The sequence below is a fragment of the Haemorhous mexicanus genome, chromosome 2, assembly GCF_027477595.1.
Source record: "Haemorhous mexicanus isolate bHaeMex1 chromosome 2, bHaeMex1.pri, whole genome shotgun sequence".
NCBI classification, from domain to species: domain Eukaryota; kingdom Metazoa; phylum Chordata; class Aves; order Passeriformes; family Fringillidae; genus Haemorhous; species Haemorhous mexicanus.
Window position 1 is genome coordinate 112,303,601 of NC_082342.1, and position 15,714 is coordinate 112,319,314.

The 15,714-nt window shown below is 38.1% G+C and overlaps 1 protein-coding gene across 7 annotated transcripts in view; it reads right to left on the bottom strand.

The window, feature by feature from the left end:
* Positions 1-15,714, bottom strand: part of DMD (dystrophin) — a 979,946-nt gene that overhangs the window by 852,870 nt on the left and 111,362 nt on the right. The window lies entirely within an intron of this gene.

A 15,714-nucleotide genomic window follows, 5' to 3' on the forward strand; every position in this document is an offset into this window, starting at 1 on the left:
ATATATATATACACACACATATATTTCTGTGTATCTATATCTATAGATAACTAGATAGATATGTCTCCCATGCATCAGTTACAAAGCAAACCATCCATGCAATACATCCTTTCTTGTCCTGGTCTCGTGGTTTGAGAGGAAGTGAAATTTTTGGGATGCTGTGGGCAAACCAATAGGTGCTCAGATTTGAATATTGGCACCTGGTATGGCCACTGGGGACATGGACACACCTCTGAGAACACAGGGGGTTAAAAGCTGAGAACTGCGTGGAGGAAGCTTCTTTTGGGTTCTGCCCATGAAGGAGAGATCAGAGCTCCCCTGCCTGGCTCCGAGCTGGGCAGGGAGGGGAAGCCACGAGGCCTGACTGAGGAAGGTCAGGCCTGGGACAGAGAAAGGAGGGGAAGTCCCCTGAGAGATGGAAGGGTGGAGGAACCCTGAGAGGCTTCGGGCAGCCCCCCCAGGAGAGAGAGAGAGAGCGCTGGTGTCTGTGCCTATGCCACCTTGAAATTTGATAGCACGGCCGGCTGTGAAGGAGAGGGGGGGGTTGTGGTGAGGAGGTGCCATGCTGAGTTCTGGACAGGCAGAGCCTGAGACTTTTAGTCCTTTTCTTGGATGCTGGAAACCTTGCAAATGCTGATTCCTCCTGGAGTTGAATGAGAAGACAGAGATGAGATAAGAGGAAATGGGCCACAAGAGAAGCTGAAAAGAATCTTAAGTGATGGAGTGGCCTTTGGCTGGACTTTTCGTGTATGGCCATGGACAGAACCATTTTTCCTGTGACACAGAGACTGCATTTAGGGGGAGGCCATGGCTTGGAGCCAAGAGAGTGCAGTGATGTGATGTGAAGGAGTGCATGAACAGAGAGGACGGGTGAGGAGGGTGATGGTGCCCTCCGTCTTCAGGGACGAAGAAGAAGAGGAAGAGGAGGAAGAGGAGGAGGAAGAGGAGGAAGAGGAGGAAGAGGAGGAAGAGGAGGAAGAGGAGGAAGAGGAGGAAGAGGAGGAAGAGGAGGAAGAGGAGGAAGAGGAGGAGGAAGAGGAGGAGAAAGAGGAGGAGGAAGAGGAGGAGGAAGAGGAGGAGGAGGAGGAGGAGGAGGAGGAGGAGGAAGAGGAGGAGGAGGAGGAGGAGGAAGAGGAGGAAGAGGAGGAAGAGGAGGAAGAGGAGGAAGAGGAGGAAGAGGAGGAAGAGGAGGAAGAAGAGGAGGAGGAAGAGGAGGAGGAAGAGGAGGAGGAAGAGGAGGAGGAAGAGGAGGAGGAAGAGGAGGAGGAAGAGGAGGAGGAAGAGGAGGAGGAAGAGGAGAGAGAGGAGGAAGAGGAGGAAGAAGAAGAGCAGGAAGAGGAGGAGGAAGAGGAGGAGGAAGAGGAAGAGGAAGAGGAGAAAAGGAGGAAGAAGAGGAGGAAGAGGAAGAAGAGGAAGAAGAAGAGGAAGAAGAAGAGGAAGAAGAAGAGGAAGAGGAAGAAGAAGAAGATCTCTGTTCTCAAGACCCCTCGTGGGGGACAGGTGTCCCAAAAGTGAGAGACTGTGCTCTTTTTGGAACTGGGCAAAGCACCCTTTAAAAAGGAAAACCCTAGAAGCAGCTCTGGTCCATGCACAGTGGTGAGAGCACTGGGCATGGAAGGAAGATGTCACCATGGCAAAATTATCTCCGGGCGGTGCCACGTGTGACATGGAAACACGAGAAGTTTGAACTGTGTTTCCTGGGGAAGCCTATGGTACAAGAGGGACTCCTCTCTTCTTGATGAACTGAGAATTGAAAATCTGAAGAGTAGTGCTGGACTGAGAGTGGGTGATCTGAGGGCTGAATATATTGGAAATTTGGTGGGGGTGGTGGGGGGAGGAATGTTTTTGGAAGGTTTTCATCCTGAGTTCTGTGTGTTTCTTTTATAGTTGTAGGTTAATAAAGTTTTTCCCTTTTATTCCTAAGCTGGAGCCTGCTTTGCTCTATTTCTGATCACATGTCACAGCAGACACCAGGGAGGAAGCATTTTCATGGGGGCACTGGCATTGCGCCAGGCTCAAACCGTGACGCCTATATTTACTAAGTGTGATTTCAGATTATGGTATAGCTTTTAAAATGGCACAAAATTTCATAGATGCTTATTGTTAAAATTCCAATTGCTTTCACAAATTGTCCCACGATCATTTGTAGATAGGAGATGTAACAACAAATGACAGTTTTTCATTTAGATGAGGCATGTGATGCCAATAAAAGTATTAACATTTATGGAACATTTTTGTAGAGAAAAGAATGTTAAATTACACTGCTCATGCATTCCGTCTGTTTATAATTAAAGGCAAATTCATGGATGCACAAGATCATATTCTGCCACCAGTGTATTCATCAGCAATGCAAACATTTAGATAATTACATAATAATGGCAGTTAGTAGCAGAAGAGAAGATTCCTACTTTAATATCCTTATATTGCTATAATTACCATAAGCTTTCAGAATAACCAGTTCCCTTTAAAATATTACATTCATCTAACTCCTCTGTTTCTCTGGATGGAAATCTGAGGAAGAGCAGCTTGCTCACTTCTGCCTACCTAGGCAATGTCACACACCGAGGGCCGGGTCCTATGCATTTGCTCCACACAGACATAAAAGCCACATCCAAAATCATAACCAAATGTCAGTGCTGGTTGTGTTTGGCTCTGTCTGTGCAACTAGAAAAGGTATTACAGCCAGCCAATGCCACCTTCCAGGAGTGCAACTATGGGCACAACTGTGTTGAGCCATATGGTGCCTCATGACTCGATTGCACATAGGGAAGCTACACAGCTTTGATTTCCATCTTTGCTAAGACCAACACAAGCTCAGAAGTTTCTTAATTGTGCCCCACTGATCAATTCATCAAAATCCACACTTGGAGACAGCAGAGTTGTCTTTGCAACTCATGTCGGAAGCAGACATTGTTAGAAAGGAAAATACATATACACAGGTTCATCATAATTTGTCTAAATGTCCACCAGGCGAGACCTGTGTGTCTGTATTTCACACCAAGACAGGCTTACTTCTCCTTATCAGATTCTGTGCTCTCAAATTCTTTTTCCAGAAAGCAAACAAACAGGAAAAAAAAAAAAAAAAAAAAAAAAAGCTCTCACTAAAGAAAAATTCTCAAGAAAAATTACAGATTGCTATAAATATGACCCTTTCAGTGACCAACATTACTTTATCCTGGTATACCTCAAATATGTGCAGGCTACAGAGAGAAACGAAAAAAAAAGTGTCAGGAAATTTAATTGCCAACAGGATAATTCTCCAGAAGTAGGAGACAACTAGCAAGCTAAAAATAGGTAAATGATAAGTGGGCCTAAGTGACCTAGATAATTTGAAGAGGAAAGTGCAGCAAAGTGAAAGGGGGTAGAGAGCTATTAAATGTTTTCTTCTTTAGAGGTAAAGGAATGGCATAAACAGAATGCATTTTTTCTAATAAGCCGTTTTGCTCATAGTCTTATAGAACTGGGAAACATAAGATTAAAAATATATTTGTAATCTGTTTGACCTTCTACACATACATTTACTGTCAATCCACAAACTGAATACATCTTCAATCAACTATAAAAACATGATGTTAAAAATAAAGTTGTTTAACACTAGTTTCCTCCCTTTGGCTAATGGGAAAAACTGAATAGCTTTGTGTGGTATAGAAGGTCACAATATAGCTTAGGGCTCTGAAGTGTGGAGGTTTTCAAGTGTATTTCCATTATTTTGTGAGGTGTTAATAAAAAGCATCTACTGTAACAACAAACAAAATGTAACAGTCACAGTGTCTCATAATCAATCTTTTTTTTTTTTTTCTTTTAAATCACATTCAACATAGGATTTTTATGTGAAAATGAGAAAATTAATTTTGAAAAGGCAACTTCACCATCCCAGATTCTCAAGGAGAACAGTTTGGTGCAATTTCACGCAGAAAGTAATTTCTGCTTTTATTTTTTATCTTTACTCCCTACAACCATTCTTTTTCTTTGTCTTTTTTTCCTTCTTGTCCCTCCACTGATTGATTTTTAGCAAGCATTTGGGCATATTTCGTTTATACAGTTTATCCATCTTCCATATCTCTGAAGGAGACAATGGGTTTCATACATATTTGGGTTGGATATCAAAGAGTGGGGAGATTGCCAGAAACGAGGTGGTATTCAAATGGCTTTGGGGCTGGGCCAGTTGAAGGAGATAAATCACCACACACCAGTTGTTGGCCCAGCCACTTGGTAGCTGGACATTTTGTAGAGATAAATGTATCTGTCCTCTGGGCTCTCCTCCCTCCTAACACACTGAATTCCCCCACAGCCCAAAAGTGTGCTGGGTGGGTGTGCTCATTCCTCTGTCACAGATGGAGTCTCAACACAGCCTCCAGCTTTTGTATTACTATTTCTGTGCCTATGAGGGCCATTTTTATGTTATGCTAAATGTGGTGCCATTAATATCTCACTATGGGAAGTGATTGTCATTTCCTGGAAAAAAATAATCTTGAATATTCTAATGCATAATTAGCATGAAATTATTATAAGAGAGTAAAATAAGAATTACTATTCTGGGCAAACCAAGGGCTCTTGTAGGTTCATACAAATCTGATAGTGGCCTGTTCTCCTTAAGAAAAGAGTATAAGGATAGCAGAAGTGTAAAATGGCACAGTGCTTCTGAATAATGCCCTAATTTCTATGAAATTATGGTTAGAAATTTCCCAAGAAAGCTTCTGTTTATTAATGTTCAGAAAATTCAGGATGGGCTTAGATTTCCTGCTGATGTGATCTAAATCCAAAAAAAAAAAAAAAAAAAAAAAGCAAACATTTTTTAAACTTCACAGAGACATATATGAGAGTCACTGTAAACAGCTCTGTGTGGTGAAGTCTCATTCAGGGCATATAATATGCACAAAGGAAGAAGTAATATAAGATTGATCTATTAAAGTGTTTTTCTTTATGCAAACAAATATTAAATATCAAATTTCATTCAATCACCTTGCTGTTCAGCATAATGAAATCCCTCTTCAAGCCTTTAGTTGTTTCTATCTGACCTGAATGATTCTGAACCATCAGTAGTTTTGCCTCATCCCTTTACCCGATAATCATCAGCTCAACAGAAATTTGCATTCAACCCCACTGCCAGCTCCCCTCTGTTGTGTAAAATGACCTCATTTCTGTCCTTTTGTTTCTTCTCTTACAGCAGCTTTGTGAAACATAAGATCTTTTTAGTTTTGTCTTTTTGAAAGAAAAAAAAAAATTACAGATACACACTTTTTTTCGTGTTTCAGTCATACTTATGTATTCATACAGATTCTTTTGAAGAAGCAATGCAATTATGAGGCATGACTTCTTTGAAAACCTGACTGACTTTTCTCCATTCTATCAGATGGATCCACATGACTAGTAATTTGAACCATTTCTGGCAGAAGGAGAAATAGACAAAGTAGTTTAAAGTATTACCAATATAAGCATCCTCCTCTGGATATAAGGTTGAAATCAGAGTACAAAACAATTGATGGCTTAAAGTTTATAGTTAAGTCTCTTCTGAACCATTGCTTACTGCAATATTATTTCTGTTATAAGAAGTGATTTCTAATGCCACTGAAATCAAGAGAGATGCTCAGAATCACACTGTGTGAGAAAAGATATTCATGCAGAAGGCTTCCTAAGTTCCCTGGCAATAGGCAAAACAGGAAAAAAATTGTTTAGCTAGTAACCCATTGCCTGAATTTCCATGAATACTCCAGTGGAGAGCATGCACAGCCTTCCCATTTCCCCTTCCACTTTGCTCCAGACAATTGTGCAAACCAGAGCTTAATGGCAAGGGACTAAATGAAAACTTCTCTTGGCTTTTAAAGTGATCTGTTTATTTCAGAAACACACTGTCTGGTAAAAACCAATGACAACTTGATAAAAAAAAGAAAGAGGAAATATTTGATTGAGAGATCCATGGCATCCCTAGACCAGAGATCACCATAATTAAGACTGGATGTGGCAGATCATTTGGAGAGAACATCACGGGTGGAGAAAACCTACAAAGTGAAATCTACTATGCAGAGCCCAGTCTGGCTTGCTAAGACCTTGGGATCACCACTTCTCCAAACATCACTCATGCCAGCACCCTCATCCCATTCTCTTGGGCCCCGTGGGAGACCCTGAACCCCTGACTGCTCTCTGGCTGAACATGCAGTAGGGGTCTGTGGTAGCAGGTCAGCTCATGAATGTGCCGGTGTGATTTGTGTTTCCACGATTATGAAGTCATGATATTAGGCAAGATGGATGTTTTGTATGATTAAGACATTAGTAGTAAGATATTTGACCAAAACTGGAATACTGTTCAATGTGATAAAGGATAGTGTAACTCCAGATGGCTTTTATTAGTTATTATCCTATTAATCCATCAGCTTCTCTGCAAAGTAGTTAAAGGTGCAGCATTTTATTGCCCCGCAACACACACCCTTTACAACCTGATCATCTAGCAGCCAGCTATCATCTAGATCCCTGACATATTTAGTGCTTGTGACCTAGGGAAAAAAATGCTTCACTGATTGTTTTAATTGCCACTTTCTAGAGACATTTTTTTCCTATTTTCCGTGTTTTTATATAATTCTCACTTCACAAGCATATTCTTCAGTTTTAACTGCTGCTACGAGATGCATCGCTTCAACTTTACTCTTTTAATATATTATACTGTAAGAAATATACATATGGTACACTATAGGATACATTGTATTATACTAAACAATATCTGACATTTTCTGTATCAAAAATAGTGTGGCCAGCAGGACCAGGGCAGTGATGGCCCCTCTGTACTTAACACTGGTGAGGCCACTTCTCAATCCCTTGTCCAGTTCTGGGCCCCTCATCACAAGATAATGAGGTACTGGAGCCCAGAAAAGGCTAACAGAGCTGAGGAAGGGTCTGGGGGAGTTGTGCATGTTCATCCTAGAGAAAAGACCTTATTGCTCTCTATAACTTTTTCCACTGAATGACTTAAGCATTGTAACAAGCTGCCCAAAGAGGTGGTGGAGTCCCCATCTCTGGAAGTGTTCAGGAAATGACTGGATGTGGCACTAAGTACTGTGGTCTAGTTGACTTGGTGGTATCAAGAAGCCCAAAAGCTGGGCTTTTTCAGCCTCAGTGATTCTATAATTTCTTACAGAAATAGTCAAGTAAAAAAACAAACACTAACTTATCCTGAGTGAATAACTGAATAATCAGTACAGACTGCATAAATCAACTCATTTGAGATGGTAGGCAGCATATTTGATAACCTTATGTAAGGAGATGGTGATTCACCTTGATAAGTGTATTCCCTTCTTCTTTTGAGTTCCTTCCTCATCTTCTTTTCAGCATAGCTCCTGTTTCTGACCTTAAATATTATCATTTGGGTTCAATTTGTCTTGATTTGTTCTACGAGGACACCACTTTTGAATGCATATTTGTCAGAACTATAGAAAACTTTGCTGTCTACAAGCCCTGTGTATTGCCCATAGCTGAATCAAGACTTGCCTTTCCTCCCTCTGTGCACTCTGACCAGCTGCCTTAAGAATGACTCCCTTTAGGTTAAATGCAAACATGGCATTTAAAAACTTTATAAGAAGGTGATTGAGATTTTTCAGTGCATTTTGCCTGAACTCAGTACTTTAGAGTCATTGCTATCAGGGTGGCAAGATAACCTTTCATCTTTTTAAGTGGGGATTTTTAATGTTTCATGCAGAAATGGAATACAATCCTGTAATGGAACCCTGTTTCTTCCTGTGGTGATAAACTGTGATGCTCACACCTGATTGCATTACATGTCTCATGCCTGAATTCCTTGTAGAAAATGCCAAATTTTCCTCCAGGAATGTGATCCAGATGATTTTTTTTTCCCAAAGAAAACCAGCTCTTGACTTAAAATGCCAATTTTCATATGATTGTTGACTACAGGGAAAAGGAAAAAACAAAAAACAAAAAACAACACATTTGAAAATTGCCATAACTTTTTTTTTTAAATTCAGGACTCAGTAACTTTATTAGATAAAAGATACAGAACATTCATAGCTTGTTTCATTCATACAGCCTCATAGATTGTTTCACCCTGCAGCCAAAGACTAGGCCAAAAAAATAATTAAAAAAAAAAAATAAATAAAGAGAACAGCCTAATTTAATATGTTTTTTAGAACAGTGCTTACCTGTGTCTTGGTCAATACTTATACCTTTCAACAGAATTCCAAATGGAATTACAATTTACTACAATTTATTATTACTATTCTCAGGGAATCCTGTCAGGTTTTGCTTGCTGGGATATTTTTTAACATAAAGGATCTTATTGTCAACAATAGTTTAGAATATAGAGTAAGGACACACACACACACATATATATATACACACACACAAATATATGCATATTTTATATAAAATAATTTTTATATATGTTTAAAATTGTACCAGACTGAACAGAAGAAATTGCTTGTTTCATCCTTTTCCCATAAAATCATAGTTTCAATAGAAACCTACACCAAGTCCTTGGGCACACAAAAAGCATCCTGTTTTTAAGTCAGCAATATATGCTCTCTCACTAATATTGGCAGGATTTAAATGTGATGGGCTTAAACTGGCAAATCAATGAAACACACTGTGAAAAGCAAATAGAAGAGAAAAATGGCTATCCTGTGCAATATCACCTGTCATGTACATCATTGTAAAAAGTGGAAGTATAGCAAAGTCATTGATATAAGCATCAATATTTAATAAGACTGGGATACAAAAACATAGGGAAAAAAAAAGTACTAGAGCAGGGAAAAAAAGCATTTTAAAAAATAACTTTAATAATTATAAAGCTGCTTTAATAATTCTCTAAGCAAAACCTAATAGGGTGTTTATGTCAATTTTGCCATTGCTGTTGAAAAACAACTGCAGTTATCATGTGCAGTGTGACAGTTTTTTTCCCTTCAGAACTCCCAAACTTAAGATCAGAGAAACAACAGAGGAAAGCAGCAATAAAAATAATAGATATTCTTGAAGTGTTGGCCCAGAATCATTCTCACAATCTGATGGAGCCACTTCCTATGTATATGACAGGTCCTCTGCAAATACCAGTTATTTGCAACCACTTAAAAAAAAGATTGTTGTTTCTTAGTAAGGTCATCTTTCATAATGTTACTTCTTCATGGCAAGAAGGACATAAAATATAGACAATGGTTTAAAGAAATTAACATCAACAGAAATTGCATTTGATGCAGCTGTAATATCACATCCATCAACAGACCCTTTGAAGGAACTGAAAGCCTTTGTACACAATAAAGATACCTCAAAACATAATTTAAAAACCAATACACAAAAATACAACTCCTTACTGGACTGGGGTGGGTCATCTCATCATCACCAGCACTGATACATCAACACCCAAAAATGAAAGCTTTGTGGTCTGCCCAAAACTAAATACTTTGTGGTTTGAAGAGTTTTCTTAGTTTTGGGTTGCCTGGAAGTTTTATTCCCGCTAAGGCATATTTTAAAAAATGTTTTATGCATTTAAACACATGGGAGGAATTGCCAAACCTCCTGATGTCAAAGACAGACTATAAAAAAGGATATATGTGTGAGAGACACGAATTGCACCCACTGTCTCAGGCAGAGGAGGTTTAGGGAGGGTACAGAGCAGCAGGGGAGGGCAGGAGCCCACTCCAGGCCCTACCCCAGGGGTGCAGGTGAGGAGCTGGGCTGGTGACAAGTTTCTCCCTTGCTTTCAGCTTCACTAATAGGATGTGGCACTGAGACAAGGACAGATGCTGGATCTGTTTATGTGATCCACAAAGATCAGGGGAGAGAGATTCATCAGTCCTAAATGTACAAGCTTGCACCTGCTCTTCTACTCTCTTCATTGATCCTGAGAGATGTGAATAATCTTTTTCAGATAGGGAGAACGGTCAATATTATTTGCTTGAACATCACTAAGTTTCCATAACATTTAGACAAATGTGGAAAATAGCTCAAAAATTGTTTCATTCTCCTGGTTTTATTTTTCAACTTCCAAAGTATAATGTGAATCCTCTAAATTCTTATTTATCTGCATGAAGAGTTTTGCTTTGGAGATTCTGAAGATGATTAGATGCAATAGCAATGAATTCTGAGCACGGAAATGATGATGTCTACTGCCAGCAACAATCATGCAAATTTGTAAATGTTTACAAATTCACAAGCTGACATATGCACCACTGAGACCAATATTGTAGTGCTATATTTAGTTTGTTCCTATTCCTCTCTCAACATACATACACAATAATAACTTCAAGTGAAAAATTTTATTTAGATTAACATATTTTACTTTAACTGCAACAAAAAAGGATGACAGTTTGAATAGAAATCTAGGAGGTGCAAGGCCAAATGTGAGGAGAGAAAGGTGAAAGATCTCAATAAACATATCTTGATTATTTTTTCCCTTGGTAAAACATATTACAAATGAAAGTCCAGTGCCCTCTATTGCCAGCAGTTGTGATTACTTTGCTTACTTGGCATGTCTGGCACATTTCAGGGAAGCTCTTGTTAATCTACAAGAGTCCATAAAAACAAGAATGCAAAGCCAAATAATTTTAACATAATAAAAATGCAGGTATTTTAGTCCTCCTAATTTTACTAACTCACTCAGAAATTTCAGATTTCATTATGCAATACTGCATCATCTTAGACATCTTTAAAATGTAGTCTGTATTCACTCAGACATTTCTAATGGTGAGAGTGTTTTGTCATGCAGATGCTCGTAGTTTCAGATAATACACTTGCACAGGTGTTAGAAGGGGAGTAATTTTTGTGGAAAACATTTTAAGCCTTAGAATTTAATTTGGAGAAGTAACATAACCTTTGGACATGCAAAAAACCAAAAGATACTGAGAATATCTTCAAAACCTTCTGTGGCCCTACTGCAGCAGTGACAGATTTTATTCTCTCTGATTAACAGAGGATTTGCTCCAAGGGCTGGTGCACTCAGGGGCAGGATGTCTGTGGCACCAGAGCTGGGGAATGGGATTGGGATTGGAGATGGGTATAGTTCTGCTGGAGAAAGAGCCTATTTTCCCCATGGAGAAGCTGCTCCTGAACTGTAGCCAGTTTTGAATTTATGCCCACTAAGGCAAAGCAGAGGAAACATGTCAGTGCTTGTACAGTCATGGGAGCAGACAGAAGCCATCCTCACTTGCAAGAACAAGGTCTTTTGAGATACACAGCCAGCAGCCTCAGCTCCACCTAAAGATTTGGAGATAATGAGGTGGAAGGAGAAGTTTCACTTGTCATCAAAGTGAAAATTAATCTGCTCTCCAAAAGCTGTCTTGTTAAACTGCAATCATTTAGACATTTCTGGGGGGAGAAAAAAAGTCTTTACAACAGGCAAAGTTGTAAAGACTCCTGGTAAAGGGAGAATGTTCTGGAAGAGAAATATTAAAAAATCCCCTTCAGGCACACGGAAAAAAAATCTTCACTGTCTGAACATTATTTTGAATAAAACCCTAAAATGCAAGCACAAACAATATAGAGACATTTTGATTTGCTTTTTTGTTAATGTCGAACGCTCATCTTTGTGACTTTGAAGCCAAACCAAAACCTATTTTTCTCATCTCTAGGTTTTCAGTAAAAGGGTTCTTTTTTCTACCAACAATTTGCAAAGTATCTCAAGCTGTGTGACAGCCTCAGTGGGTCAGGAGGCTCAGGTTTCTGATGTTACCAAGAAGCATAAAATAAGAGAGATCCTCCCTCTTAAACACTACTTTGGTTTTGTCATGCTGCACGATGACACCCCACACCTTCTGGGGCTCCTTGCACTCACAGGAAGTGATAGCAGAATATCTCTATCTCCAGCACTCAGGCCCCTACACTGAGCAAAATTAAATATTTGTAAATAATAAACTGATTATTTAGGGATATATTTTCTAGGTATTTTACCACTAATAAGTTAAAAAAATTATTTTTAAACAAATTATAAAAAGTCAATAAGTTAGTAAAACTGAAAGCTTGCCTGCAGTTGCTATGTGCAAAATTCAATGTATGAGGAGTTTTGCTGTCTTTAAACTGTGCCTGTTTCTGTTCTTAGTAATGTTCTGTGCATGACAAATTATTTGGTCATATTAAAAAAGCTATAAAAATATATTAATAGATAGAATTTAAATCTGGAACTTGAACGAAGGAAAATAAATTCTTAGTAAAATAAAATAAATAGCCATATTGTTATTTATATTATCTTAAAAAGTACAGTGAAAATATTTTTTAGTAATTTTTTTGTTCCAAAGGTAATTTAATTGAAGTGTAATAAATATTTAAATAGCAATTTGATGTTTTACTGCATCATAAGAAAATATGCAGAATATAGAACACTAAGGGGTATTATATAGAGCTAGATATAGATCAATGTAAATAATTCTGAGTATGTGTATTGCCTGATACTAATGTATTCTGGAGATATCAAGAAAAAATTAAAAAGTCTTAACACTTAGCAATGCAAATGTGCTTTCTACACCAGGTTTAAACATCATTTCGTTTCAAAAGCTTTTTCTTTAATGATACAAAATGGAATTGATGGGCCTTTGGTGTGTCCTTGTGAGATGTATTATAAAAAGGTTATTGGCACAAGAAAGTCTGGGATTTTAAAACAGGATGTGTCCCAAGGGTAGTGTTGATCACACAGAGCTGCATCTCAAAATTAATAACTATTAAATTTCCATGAGAGTTCTGGTTATTTGCCATGCTGCAGCAAATAATTGGGCTCCCACATTAGGAAGCTGTTCTTTCTCATCACTTTTACTGTAGCACTTAGAAAGGCTGGCAACAGACATCAAACAGAGTAATTACGTACTTAGGATGAATAAATATCAGTCATGGTCTCTAACCAATAACAAATAATACCAATAAATTTTTTTTCAGATTTATCACAAATTATACAATTTTAAATCTATCAGGTTTTCTGAGAGTTTTCTTTCAAAAGAAAAAAAATTTTGAGGCTGCTCACAAGGTATTTTTCATGTTTAATTAATGAACTGAGCTAACATCTACCCCACTAATTTTTAATGTGTGAACTTTAAAGAACTGGTAGAAGTTTTAGCACAGAGACAATTTCAAAATTTTACAAACAGTCCATCTTTTGTTTGCCCTGAAATCAATGTTCTTACATGTGATAACTGATCCTCCTATACATATATCTCCAAATTAGTGCTCCTTAGGTGAACAGAGCACAGGTTTCTTCCTGGTGAAATTCAGCAGAACTGTAATAATCTAATGGCAACCTGGAGCTCAGCAAACTTTTATTTATCTTGTTTCTCCAACAGCCTTTTGTGCAGGCTCTTAATTTTCTGTAAATGGCTAAAGCACCACAGCTATCCAAACAAACTTCTCTGAACTTCTCTACAATGACACAAAGTTTTGTCCTGCAAAGCCAGCACTGATGTACCCTCTGGAACTCAATTGTAAACCTGAAATCCTACAACAGCAGCACACCTTCCTGATGGATGTTATTATCTGAAACAACTAGAGATCTTTTCTGGTCTCGTAGACATGCATATTCAACTACTGGTCAGATTTCAGAAAATACAACGTACCAGCAGACATCAGCTTGAGAACACTGATCAGAATCTCAAAGTATAGGATTTAATTCTCATTTTCCTAACAGTCATCCACTCATCTAAGCAGCTGTCTTCATTTGACATATAGGTTAGCTGTCAAGAAAGCAGTTTGGAGAGAGCTAATATTGAACATTTTAATCTGTGTTTTTGTGATTTGTTGCCAAACTCCATCCCTCCCTTCAGCTCCTCTACTTGGTTATTAATTCTTGTCCAGAAGTATGGCTGAAGACAGATTATTCACAGGGGTAAAAACATTTCCATGGAAGCAGAATCTTAAAAAAGTTGACAAATGAGAATATTCTTGTCTTCTCCACAGAACTTCACCCAGTTACTCCCATCCCAGAGTCTGCACACTGAAATTGCTTTTCTGTGAGTCACTTTTAAAATTTATTTTAATTTGAAGTCATTGAGAGTGATAGCATGGAAAACTGAGCAAGTGTGTCAGCAAATGCAGCACTGCAAATTTCTCTATTGGATGTCAGACTGATGGCAGTGCTGTCTCTGTGGACCTCAGCTATTTGACACACTTCCTCAAAAGACCAACAAACCGTGCATGTGTGTCAGTCATTCCTGCTGGCTGGTGTGCAGAAGGCACTTAATCTACAATAACAAGAGACCACTAAAGAGCCTTGAATAATGTGTATTTCAGCTTGTCCATGAGCTCAAGAAGGTGAAAAGAACTGAGACCATCACCACACCTGCCATGATATAAGCCACATACAAACCCTGAGTAAAGCTGTTTTAACTGCTGTGAAGTTTGTCTACACCTGTAAGCAATGCCCTCATGTGTGTTCCCTCTATCCCTGCATATAACACTTGACTGAAAAATTTAGATGCTATGCTAAACAGTTTCATTAGTAAAAGGTGTATTTAATTTTGCTGACTGTCATTTACTAGCCAAATCTGTTTTAGATGAAACTGTCAACCTTACTTTCTTTGGCACAGGTTGCATCATTACTGTGTTTCTTCACATGATCACACAAGAACAGAATCTATTTCCACAGTCACCACACAAAGAACTGCATCATAATGTTCCATCTGCCCATAAAAAAGGTGTCATTTTTCACAACGTAAATTCTCCACAAAAAGGAGAGCTATCAAATTATCTTTGTTTTCCATAAAGCTAAGTAATGCAACATTTGGTATCCTGTTAATCTGTTTTCATATTCTTATTCTTCAATAACAAAAGGAAGAAAATCCAAGCATGAGGTAAAGTAACCATAAAAAATCATCCACTTTTTTCCTCCCTAAACCTAATGTGCTTTATTTTCTGCCACTTGTTCCGACCCAGTTAGATATTATTCATTACATTGTTTACCTGAAAAAATCCACTGTCATATGTCTTCTTTGTGTAGGGGAACTTTCTATTCTTTTGCAGCAGAAAGGTGGAAAACCTACCTAAATCCCTGAATTTGCAAGTGATTTTATCAACATCTGTTATTTGTTATCATAGGTTAAAACATTGAAAGCTTCTTCACAAACTATTATTAAACCCTCTTATAGGTTAAACTTTGACTTCAAGCTAACCATAAGGGCATACCCTAAAATTCAAACTGCCAAAGTTTATCATTATCAGCTCATGTTCTCTTCTGTACTAACAACAGGTACTTCTACTGCTGACATTAAAATTGACAGCAATTTGAGATACTCTATAATGAGGGAACAAAAAATTGTCCATATTTCTTTAGTCAAAGAAGTTTACTCTTTCCTTTTTAGGACTGGGAGTTGCTTTTATATTTTTTACCTTTTTTTTTTTTTTTTTCCTGGAATTTTAACACTTTCCTTATAGAATTAGTTGGCATATACAAGTTCTTTCCTGTATGCAAGTAAAGAATATTCCCATCTTCAAAACTTTCTGTTTTGAAGCCTATTATGCAATGAATGAGACAAAATGAGAAGCAACATAAAATCATTTATAATGGGGTACAGGCAATATTAAGATAATTATTGTGTCTGTTCCCAAGTCTCAGCTGAAAGCTGTCACACTTGCAGGACTGTGACAGATTTGCATTCTCCCAAAACACATAGTTCAGGATTTCAGTTATATCAAATTTTAAAAGTTGGTATCTGAGTAAAAACTGTCATACCCAGGACCAGACATATCTCTAGTGGGACCTCTAATTACAGTTCTATTATTAAAAACTAGGTTATAATACTTTCC